The following is a 9,909-nucleotide window of genomic DNA, read 5'->3' as shown; positions in this document are numbered from 1 at the left end:
ATTAATAATAATAATAATTTGGAAGATGTTATATGGTGCAGAATGAGTCAGAGATAAGACCACAGGAGGTGAAAAAAGGGCAGGAAAATATTCTGATGTGCTTTTAAATACCAAGGCCTAAGATAATCAGGCTTTTTCCCAGGGATTTTTGCTATCTTTCTGCTTTGGTTACATTGTGTTTTTTTCTCAATGCAAATACAAAACCCAGAGTTCCTGCTCTCGTGGAGAGATTCTTCAGAATAAATGCTAATATGATCTACCTCACCTCCCAAAGACAGGTTCTCATTTTGAACACAGTTTGTGATAGTTCCCAGTTTCACTCTCCAAACCATAGAACAAACTAATGCAAGCTACAGCCTGGAAAGAGAAACGCCCACTTCTAAATTAAGGCTTTAAAATACTCGCTACAAGTACTTAAAAAGAAACACAAGATTTGTGTTATTGTCATTACTATTACTTAATACATATGCGGGGAATCTAATCTAATATGCCTTGTAATGTTGAAGTCTATCAAACCAAATTAATTAACCAAGTGGAATTAATTAATTCCTTTGATACTACCCAGTTTGAGAACTGAGTGTTTGGGTTTTTTTAAACCTTCAAACTGGCAGCTGGGAGAAATTATTTCTTTTAAACAAATATGCAAATGAAAAAATGTTCATGCTGAAAAGAGTATTTTTCTGTCTTGATCTAAAATTATTTAGGCTTCCTCCTCATATTGTAATTTTTCCTATTATTATCACTTTCTTTCTCTACCATTCTAGATGTTGGAGTAGAATATAAACATTATTTCAGGCCCAAATTAAACCAAGGCAATAAAATGTTTAGAACAGAACCTAGGTCTGGAATTAGTAGTGGACTAAGGAGCCCTTTTCTTCTCCATTAACATTGGCTGGTGTAATATGGGCTCTCACATCACACACTGTTGTCATCGTCAAGTGACTACATAGTCCTTTAGACTGGAACTGCATTTTGGTCCTGTTCCTTCTTGTCTTGGCTCTGTGACCAAGGAAAACAGCAGCTTTATATGTATTTGTATATTTGTGATCATTTCTCCACTCAAGCATCTTCTCTTTAGTCCAAGGGCCTAAACCACCATTTTTTTCTCCCAACATTTTATCACAGGTCATGTTTACTAGAGCAATGATCATTTGCTCGGTCTCCCCTGAACTCTCTTCAATTGCTTCATATCTTTTCTGCAGTGTAGTGTAGAAAGCTACACATGGTAGTTCATCCAAAGCCTTGTCAATGCTCAGATAGCTTTCTATATTTTACAGGTGATACTCCTGCTTACATGTTTGCTTCTCCCATGACATCATGAACATGACATGACTTGTTCAACTGCTACAACTCTTCAACTCTCTGAAGAACTGCTGCCTATTCCCCATCTTCTGTTTGTGCACTTGATTTTTCCTTTCTCACTCTGGTGTCTCATACTTTCTATTTCTATATTATGTCATCCCAGATTTTTCCCAACCATGACTCCAACATACCAGAATTAGTTTGAATTCTTATCTTCTTCTCCAGTGCCTTTGCAAGTCCTTCCCAGGTTACACTCTACAGTTTTAATAAACATGATTTCTATTGCATCAGGCAGGATATTAATGAAAAAATTAAAAGATTTGGTCTATAGGCCTGCAGAATTGCATGCAAAATATTATTCTGTTTGAAGATGGAATCACTGAATCGCTGCTTTTTCTCTCAGTTGATACCCACTGGGTATCAGTTTCATCATGTCAGCTTTCCTCCCTGAATTTTCTGTCTCACAGAGTTCCTATGTATCCTTTCCCCACTAGCATGTTTTTTTCACAACTGAGGACAGAAGACAGAAACAGGAAAATGCTCTATGAGGGTTGACTGTTCAGTGTTCCTCAATGCCTGCCCACAAGTCTGCCAGACCCAATTTCTCCTGCTTCTTCACTTTGCTATTAGGCTGATACAAAGTGCACAAAGCATCACTTCATTTTTCCTGGTGCCTGGAAAAATACATCTTCCTATTAAAGAACATAAATAGCTTCCTAGTATTGTCCCACCAATGATGAACCCAGTCATTTCCTTCTTCCTGGATGTACAAAAATGTTTGTCCAGCCATGCCAGATTCCCCTTGTCTTGTTATTCACGGATTATGGGGATGTGCTACTTGGGAGGGAAACAAATCAAAACAAAAATCTAGCCCAGATATATCAATAAAACTGAGCACAAAGAATCAAAGTCTAGACTATTCAAAGACACCTAATGCAGTAAAATCCTTTTTTTTATTGTAATGTACCTGTCACTGTGGTTTTATTGTGCTTGTATATTTGCGTATATGTACGTGTGAATACTAACATTTCCAGACCACGTTCAGACCACCTACTGCAGCATCTAATGTAGATTTAGTCTATATTATTATATCTATTGCCAAAAAGCAATGAGCAATATAGACACAGATGGCGAGAGTCATGTCACAGAAGGTGGGATGCATGTCACCTAACTTGTAAAGTCTTCAGGGTTAGCATCCATATTTAAAGTAGGTAGTCTAGACTCCCTTTATGGACAGTGGATAAAAATAGGAATTTCTCAGTTGCAATTTTTCACAACCTAAATTACATGTTTAAAAAGGATTAGATAAAACATGGCCTGGAAACACCTATTGCTTTCCCTTAGTCATAAAAGGAACTAACATGATCGATATATCTGTCAATATTGCGCATATTCAAACTTGGAGAAGAAGAATCTCAGCAGAAAGCTTGGAGCTGACATAATGCAAGGCAATCCACAGACAGAAACAGAAGTTTTGTCCAGGTTATTGTCATGTTCTGTTGTACTTTTTTTTTTTTTTTTTTTTTTTCTTTGCTGCTTTGCTTTTCTTTCCTGGGATCTGGAGGCTGTGTTAAGGGCTCAAGCCCCTTCCCTCTGTCCTAACTGTCAGCAGAGGGGTGAGACTCAGCTGGATAATGCGACTATTCCAATTTTCAAAACTGGGTCACAGAGGACAAAACATTAATTATAAATTCATATGACTAACTTTTCTCTAAGAAGCAACCTTCTGAGTTGCTAACTTAAGTTGAAGTGATGTGTTGCCAGGAAAGTGAGGGCATTTATCGGGCAAGGATCTTTAAGAGTACATCACTTGAAAATAACGTAATGCATGGCTTTGAAGGCATAACACAGCATCTTTGGAAGTGCAGGGGAGTGGATGTGACTTACACAGATTTCAGCAGATCTTTAATACATCACTATGCATCGGCAGGTGGCAAACAAGACCAGTGAAGGCAGGGAAAAGGACCAGGGGCTTAGTATGCAGAAGTTCAAAGATGTAACATTTAAGCATTGCAAGTACACAGAAATCATTGCTGGTAAACACAGCATGAGGATCTAGAAAAAGCGAGGGGTCTGTCATTTATCCATGATTTTCTTAGGCTTGATTCTGAATCAGTACAATTAATGGCATCTCTTTGGAAAAAATGGGATTTGGTCAGGATATGTAGGATCAGACTCTCAGTTTGGAGAAGCCAAACCTTAAATGTACTACTTGAAATAATTAAAATATCAGAAAATTGCAAACGATATTCACTAGCTCGGGAACAACAAGCTGATGAAGAGACAGATTTCCAAGGTTTCAGAAAGCATATGGCAATACATCAGAAGAAAGCAGAGAAACAAGATCTCAATTAAGCAAAACCCCTCAGTTTCTTTTAAAGGAACTGGTGAGGCTCTAAACAAGCAATACGGTAACTACATCCTACTCAATATTTTTGTGTTACTTATATACAGAACCATTAACAGCATCCAACACAGATCCAGACTTCATTAACTAACAGACAATGATAGATGAATGGATAGAGGAAGAACAGGCTTATGGTCTGAAACAGGGAAAGGCTCCAAAAAGCTCAGGAGAATAAACATGTTGAATTTAGGAAGGAAACTGCTAGGTGATTTCACTACCATTTCAGATGCCTTAAGGGCAAGTGCAGCTCTTTAGAGTGACCCAGCTGGTTTGTCTCTGGGAATCCACTTAAATATTGGTCCTTCCTTTCATGGATCATCTCCAAAAAGACTACGGGAAGCAAAGGTCTGCTGTTTTTAAAGTTTGTGTACTTCAACAGGAAAAAACAATGAGATGGTCTCTCATTTCCAAGGACATCCTGAAAGCAGGCAGCAAGCACTCCACTTACTTCACCAAATGGACAACACATTAAAAAATCTAGAAGAAATATAAAAAAAAGTTTCAGCACTCCTTTTGTTTTGGGACATTTCCTTTGTGTATCTTTCTGACCGGATATTTAACATTGTTCCATATCAAGTAGCTGCATATTCTACTGTATTAAAGGGCACTAAGGAGAGCCTTCAGCTTTTGTAAATTAAATGGCTATTAGCATGGTGCTAAGCTTCCACAGTGCAAATGTATGACTATGGACATGACTGATTTGCACCAATCAAGTGAGATACGAGTGGGCAGATTACATGTCAGTCTTCAGCACTTAGAGGGGTTGAACAGTGTAATACATGCAAAGAGTTGCTGGCTGCTCTTCTGCACTCTCGATTTTGATACCACAAGAAAGAACAAGTCTCCCAGAACTGGAACTTGGTCCCACTGTGAATGTGATGTGTTGGACCTACATTTGCAGAAAAGTAGGAGAAATAGTTGGGTGACTGATGTGCTTATAAAACTATTCTTTTGTTTGCATAAAATGTGTAATTACATTAACTTCATTTGCACGTTATATCCTAACTGACTTGTATTAGCAAACCTCACAGATAAGATGATGAATTTTTGCCATATTTACAGACATAATCTTACCCTCAAAGTTTTCAGTGATTTGGGGTCTTGTTATTTTTTTCTTTTGTCATTAGATATTTCTGCACAGACAGGACTTACAGGAATTTCTAATTGTTTGGTATAGAATTATCAAGACCCAAGAGTTTTAAAAACATGAAAAATATTTATTATAAAAAAAGAGGAATCAAAGACATTTCAAAAAGTAAATTATGATTCAAGCTTTTTGCCAAGATAGTTTTTATTGGTACGCTTAGATAAGCAATGGCATGACTATATATATAAAAAACTGTAACAGGTTCCTCTACATAAAAGAATAGTAAAATAACTGTCCTAACCTTGACAAAGCAACCTTTTTCTAGTGAAGGCATCCACCGTCTGGATTCATCACTGATATTGCTTGTTTGGAAGCCTCCTTTCTGTCAAAATGCTCTCAGTGACAATTCATCTGCATTGGTCTCCATCTTTTTCTTCACTGAGTCCCAAGGATACATTCTGCTTCTGGTGAAATCCGTACGTACAACTCAGACCTTTGAAGCCTACTGGCAAATCACCACCTGCACTATATTACAAAGCGTTTTCCAAGAGGGTGGCATTTGGTTCCAGAGTCTTCAGCGCGGTCCTAGGGCACATGGCACTGCTTTGATACAAGCTCCTTCCAGAAACTTCAGTAGAATTGCACATCATAAAATTCAAACTGCATTAATTTAGTAACAGGTGCCCTCAGCTTTGTAAACAGATGCCTCATAAATAGCATCCAGACATTAGAAAACCTGAGGACTCCTGAGGACCTCACAAAGCATAAAAGAAAGCAACACTAATACATGGTTTGGAAGAATCTGGTGCCAAAAAGAGAGCAGATATTAAAAGCAAACATCAAAAAGAAATAACAGTTGTTTTGAATAGTTGCTACAGTGTTAGGCATTGGGGAGCTGTAAAACTTCCTCAGCCATTCTTGTTTCTATCATTTTCCTACACTGTCACTAATACCCAAGCTACTGTAGTAATTTAATTTTACTTTATTGCACTGCTTTTCCACCCCTTCTAATGAGATAAACATTTCTGACAGTGTTGAAACTTGAGGTGACAACAATTTGCAAGACAGACCAGACACAGAATATGAACTGCACAAGTTATAAACAAAAAGGAGGAGGGGAAAAAAAAAAGTTTATTTTGCATTCCTTGGAGTCAGACCAGAGAAGAAGGACCCCAGTTCTCACTGCTGAGAGGTATTTGAGATAGCGAGGAGTTGGCATGACTATCCATAAAGTTTGGCTCCAAGACAAAACTGGATTTCTGATCACATTAAACAAGAGGATGGCTGCCTTTGTGGTTCATACTTGAACAGTGCTCTGGAGGATGACCAGTTTGAACCTCATGGGTGACCTTTTACAGGGGACGTAGAAAATGCCTACTTTGTGCAAGGAGAGTGTGCCATGAAAAGCTGGTTTATTTAGTAGCACTATGTCCAGAAGCAATACCGCTGTGGAAGTACAGACATTTGCCAGGGCTGTTTTCCTTTCTAGAAGAGCTTCACACAGTATTTGCACACCTACCCTGCTTCCCGACACACTGAACGACAGAGACAGACAGAGTGTCTCATTCAGAGGTAGCTTGGTTTACTTTATTGCACCCTTAGTCTGGACAGAACAGGCGTTGTCTCTCTCTGCTCCTCCTTTGCCTGTTTCTAAAAGAAAGGAGAATTTTTTTCCCACTCCTTTTTCTGGAGCTCTTCCCCACTTCTATTTGTTCTGCAATATTACCTAATTTCCTGTTGTTTACAGCAATACTACATACTACAGTACTTCAACTACTATTACTTTTTATCTTGGTACCTTTTACTAAATCATATGATTACCTCCTACTTCTCACCTTTATGCACCGAACCATCTTTGACCCCTTTGTTTGCCATATGTTTTGTTAGCATAACATTTGTTGCTAATGCCACATCCTTTTGAGAGCATTTTGGGAAAGTAAGAAGAAGCAGGTTATTTTTGGTAGAGCACATTTTGTCACAAGAAGAGGTTACATCGCAAGGACAAATGTGTCATGATTTCCAGGGGACACAAATCTGTTTAGAAGCCGTAACTGCAGGTGTGAGAGAGCTCGTGGCATCGCACTAACGTCCACAGCAGAATAGCAGAGAAAACCTGTAGTGAATGACTCTACAGTGAGAAACTTTGATGACTTGGGCTCATGCTGAGAAAAGCAGTTGTTCTGAAGTCATGGAATAAAGTAGAAAACAATATATCCTCCTACTCAATTGTTCTCTCTGCGTAGTTTTTAAGTATTCTGAACCCCAGGTCAGAATCTCTTTTATTTCCAACTGAGCTCTATCGTTTTACATCAGTGGAGAATTTGGCCCTTTCTCTTTTGCGCAGGGAAGGGTTATATTAAATTTAACACGTAATATCACTCTCAGTTATATAGTGATAAATCTGAAGTTGCTCTACTCTTTTGAGTGCAAAGTACCGAGTGCAAATCCAATAGGTTTATCCCACTTTTACAGTGAGAGAACAGAAAATAAGCTGTGCTTCAGGATATTAAGACCAGAAGTAACATACAGTAAAAGGACTAATCTTGGAAATAAATTATTGGGATTGTACAAATACAAAAAATAAAAATCTCCATAGGCAAGGAGAAAAGAGTTAAGACACTCTGCCTGGAATTGCAATCTATTTTCTTCTCCCGGTAGAAGCTGTCCTGGACCTGATATGCCAGCTGCTGTCTCTGATATATGTCTCCTGCCTCCCCATATGCTTCATGTATATGCTTGCATATCACTCTGCAGTCAGCCAGCAGCTTTAAAATGTCACGCTGATAGCTCGCTTGGCAACACTCCCCACCCTCTGTGCTCATGACTTAATTTGTAGGTCTCAAGTCTACTTATACACACATAAAGGCAGAACCAAGGAGGTGGTTTACAGTGAATTTCTTGAGCAGTGCTACAGCAGCAAACGCTGGAGTGAGCTAATACAGATAGTTTCATCAGCCTGTGGCCTGTAGGGACAGAAGAGACATCACGATCATGTCGTCGGATATTCTGCCCTTTACAGGCCATAGATTTTCATTGGCTGATTCACAGATTTATATCTCCAAGGCCATTCAGGCCACAGAATGATATTGAACTAATAACTTCTGTTTGACTCATAAATCTTCCAGCAAGGTGTCTGTAAGATTTCAAGAAATAGAAAAATTCATACTTTTTCTCAGTACTTTGTTCCAAATCTTGATTGTTAAAGAATTGGGTTTTTTTCCCATTTGCATTGTTACAGAGTAAATGCATAATTGTTAACTCTCATTAAACTTTACCTCACTAGATTCAAAACCCTTTTTAGTACCTGATTTTTCCTTCCCATGGAGATACTTGTGAGCAATAATCATATTACCTCTTGATGTTCTTTTTGATAAGCTAAACATATATTTCTGCAGCAAGGCCTTGGCCTTGTATGAATCATAAACCCAATATACTTAAAGATATGTATCTTCCATTCTTTCAAAATGGAAAAGAAAAAGCTCCTCCATGATGCTTCTTCTTGTTTTCCAAAATTATGACAAGACCACAGAAGTTAGGTCAAGCCACCATGGTTCCCAGAAGAGGTGAGGTCAGCCATTGGTTGTTCATCTCAGACTTTTTACAAAGATCTGCAGCTGATGAGATTTTTTTAGAAGCGAAAGGACACATTTAGTTTCAAGCAGTCAAATGGCCTTCCCAGGGAATTCAGACGGTCTATGTAAGGGGGTAAAAGTCCTTGTACAGTCAATGGAGGAAAATTAAATGACACCAAAAGGCAACTTAACATGCTTAAGAGAGGTGGTACTCCTTCTCTGCTTCAACAAGTAACCTCCGTTTCTCCATGGGGTGGTCAGACCCTCTTACGCTGAGTGAGTTCCCACATGGACCTCACATCATGGAAAAGGTGGGGCACAGGGGAAGTCCAAACATGAACCCAAACAAGTCCTGTATAGCAAACGTTCTGCATTCACAATGACAAATGCACTATTCAAAACAGACATCTGATAGTGAAAAAGCAAGGAAGAACCTAAATCATTTAGTGGCCAGAGTGCCTACCCAGAAACCCGGAGTTTTCCTAAGGGCTTTTCACCCTAGGAGCATGAAATCAGTGATCTCACTTGTCCACAATGAGCTCTAACCACAGCGCTATGCCATGACCCCAGTGGAAGATAACTTCTCAGTAGAGCTGAGAGGTAAAAAAAAGTCAAGAGTTACCAATGTCTATCTGTAGCAAAGACATCAGTTAAGAGTAAAGTGGACACGCAGTGACTTCTCATTGTGCTTGTGTGCTTACATTATGCTTACAAGGAGAGACTGTGTTGATATAAATTTTAGTCTGATAGATTTGTCCACATTTTTACTTTCAGAATGTAAATGACATAAGTTTTTTATCTGATTTAGGTTAAACTAATGTGACTTCTAAATGGAGAAAAGCCCTTCATATCTCAATATTATAGGTGCGTTTCTTTTTCTAGATAATATTTGCAGTGCAGGATGCTTTTAAATCTTTCTTTTCCCAGTGATCAAAAAACTCAACATTTCCAACCTTTTCTGTTAGTACATTGTAGGTGATCTCCTGTTTCTCTAAGGAATCCAAATCATTTTTAGCTCTCTGCCAGCAAACTGCAATTTTGCAATATCAGCTCACTAGCAGAGTATGGAGAATTGCTAGAAACATTCAGTCTTCCTTCTGCTATTAGGATAAACCCATGACTAGAATTACTGAATCTCCCCATGTACCTTCCAAATCTTGAAAGACTGTTAAAAAGCTGACTATAAACATAAATACTTTTTTGTGTGTGTGTATGTGTGGAATTAATGTCTAGGTATTGCCCGTGGCCATTCTACTACTAGCGACATTCTACTACATTGACTACTAAGTCAATGCTGACTTTAGCGGACAATATAAAAATGTCAGCTGATATGATTACAAGAGGGTTAGGTTGTTCATATACATGCACAGCTAATTTGTTACGAGGTACAGCTAACTGTATGCAGCTGTTAACACACTCCGTGTCTGGGCTGGACTGACAGCAGGGTAGTTGTGCTGGAGCACCCATGATTTAGGAGAAATTAGATGGGAAGATTAACAGGTCAGGGCTAGCAGCAAAAGAAGTATATGGTAACATGAGAG

The sequence above is a fragment of the Fulmarus glacialis genome, unplaced genomic scaffold, assembly GCF_000690835.1.
Source record: "Fulmarus glacialis isolate BGI_N327 unplaced genomic scaffold, ASM69083v1 scaffold24276, whole genome shotgun sequence".
In the NCBI taxonomy this organism is placed as follows: domain Eukaryota; kingdom Metazoa; phylum Chordata; class Aves; order Procellariiformes; family Procellariidae; genus Fulmarus; species Fulmarus glacialis.
This window is presented reverse-complemented; position numbering follows the sequence as displayed.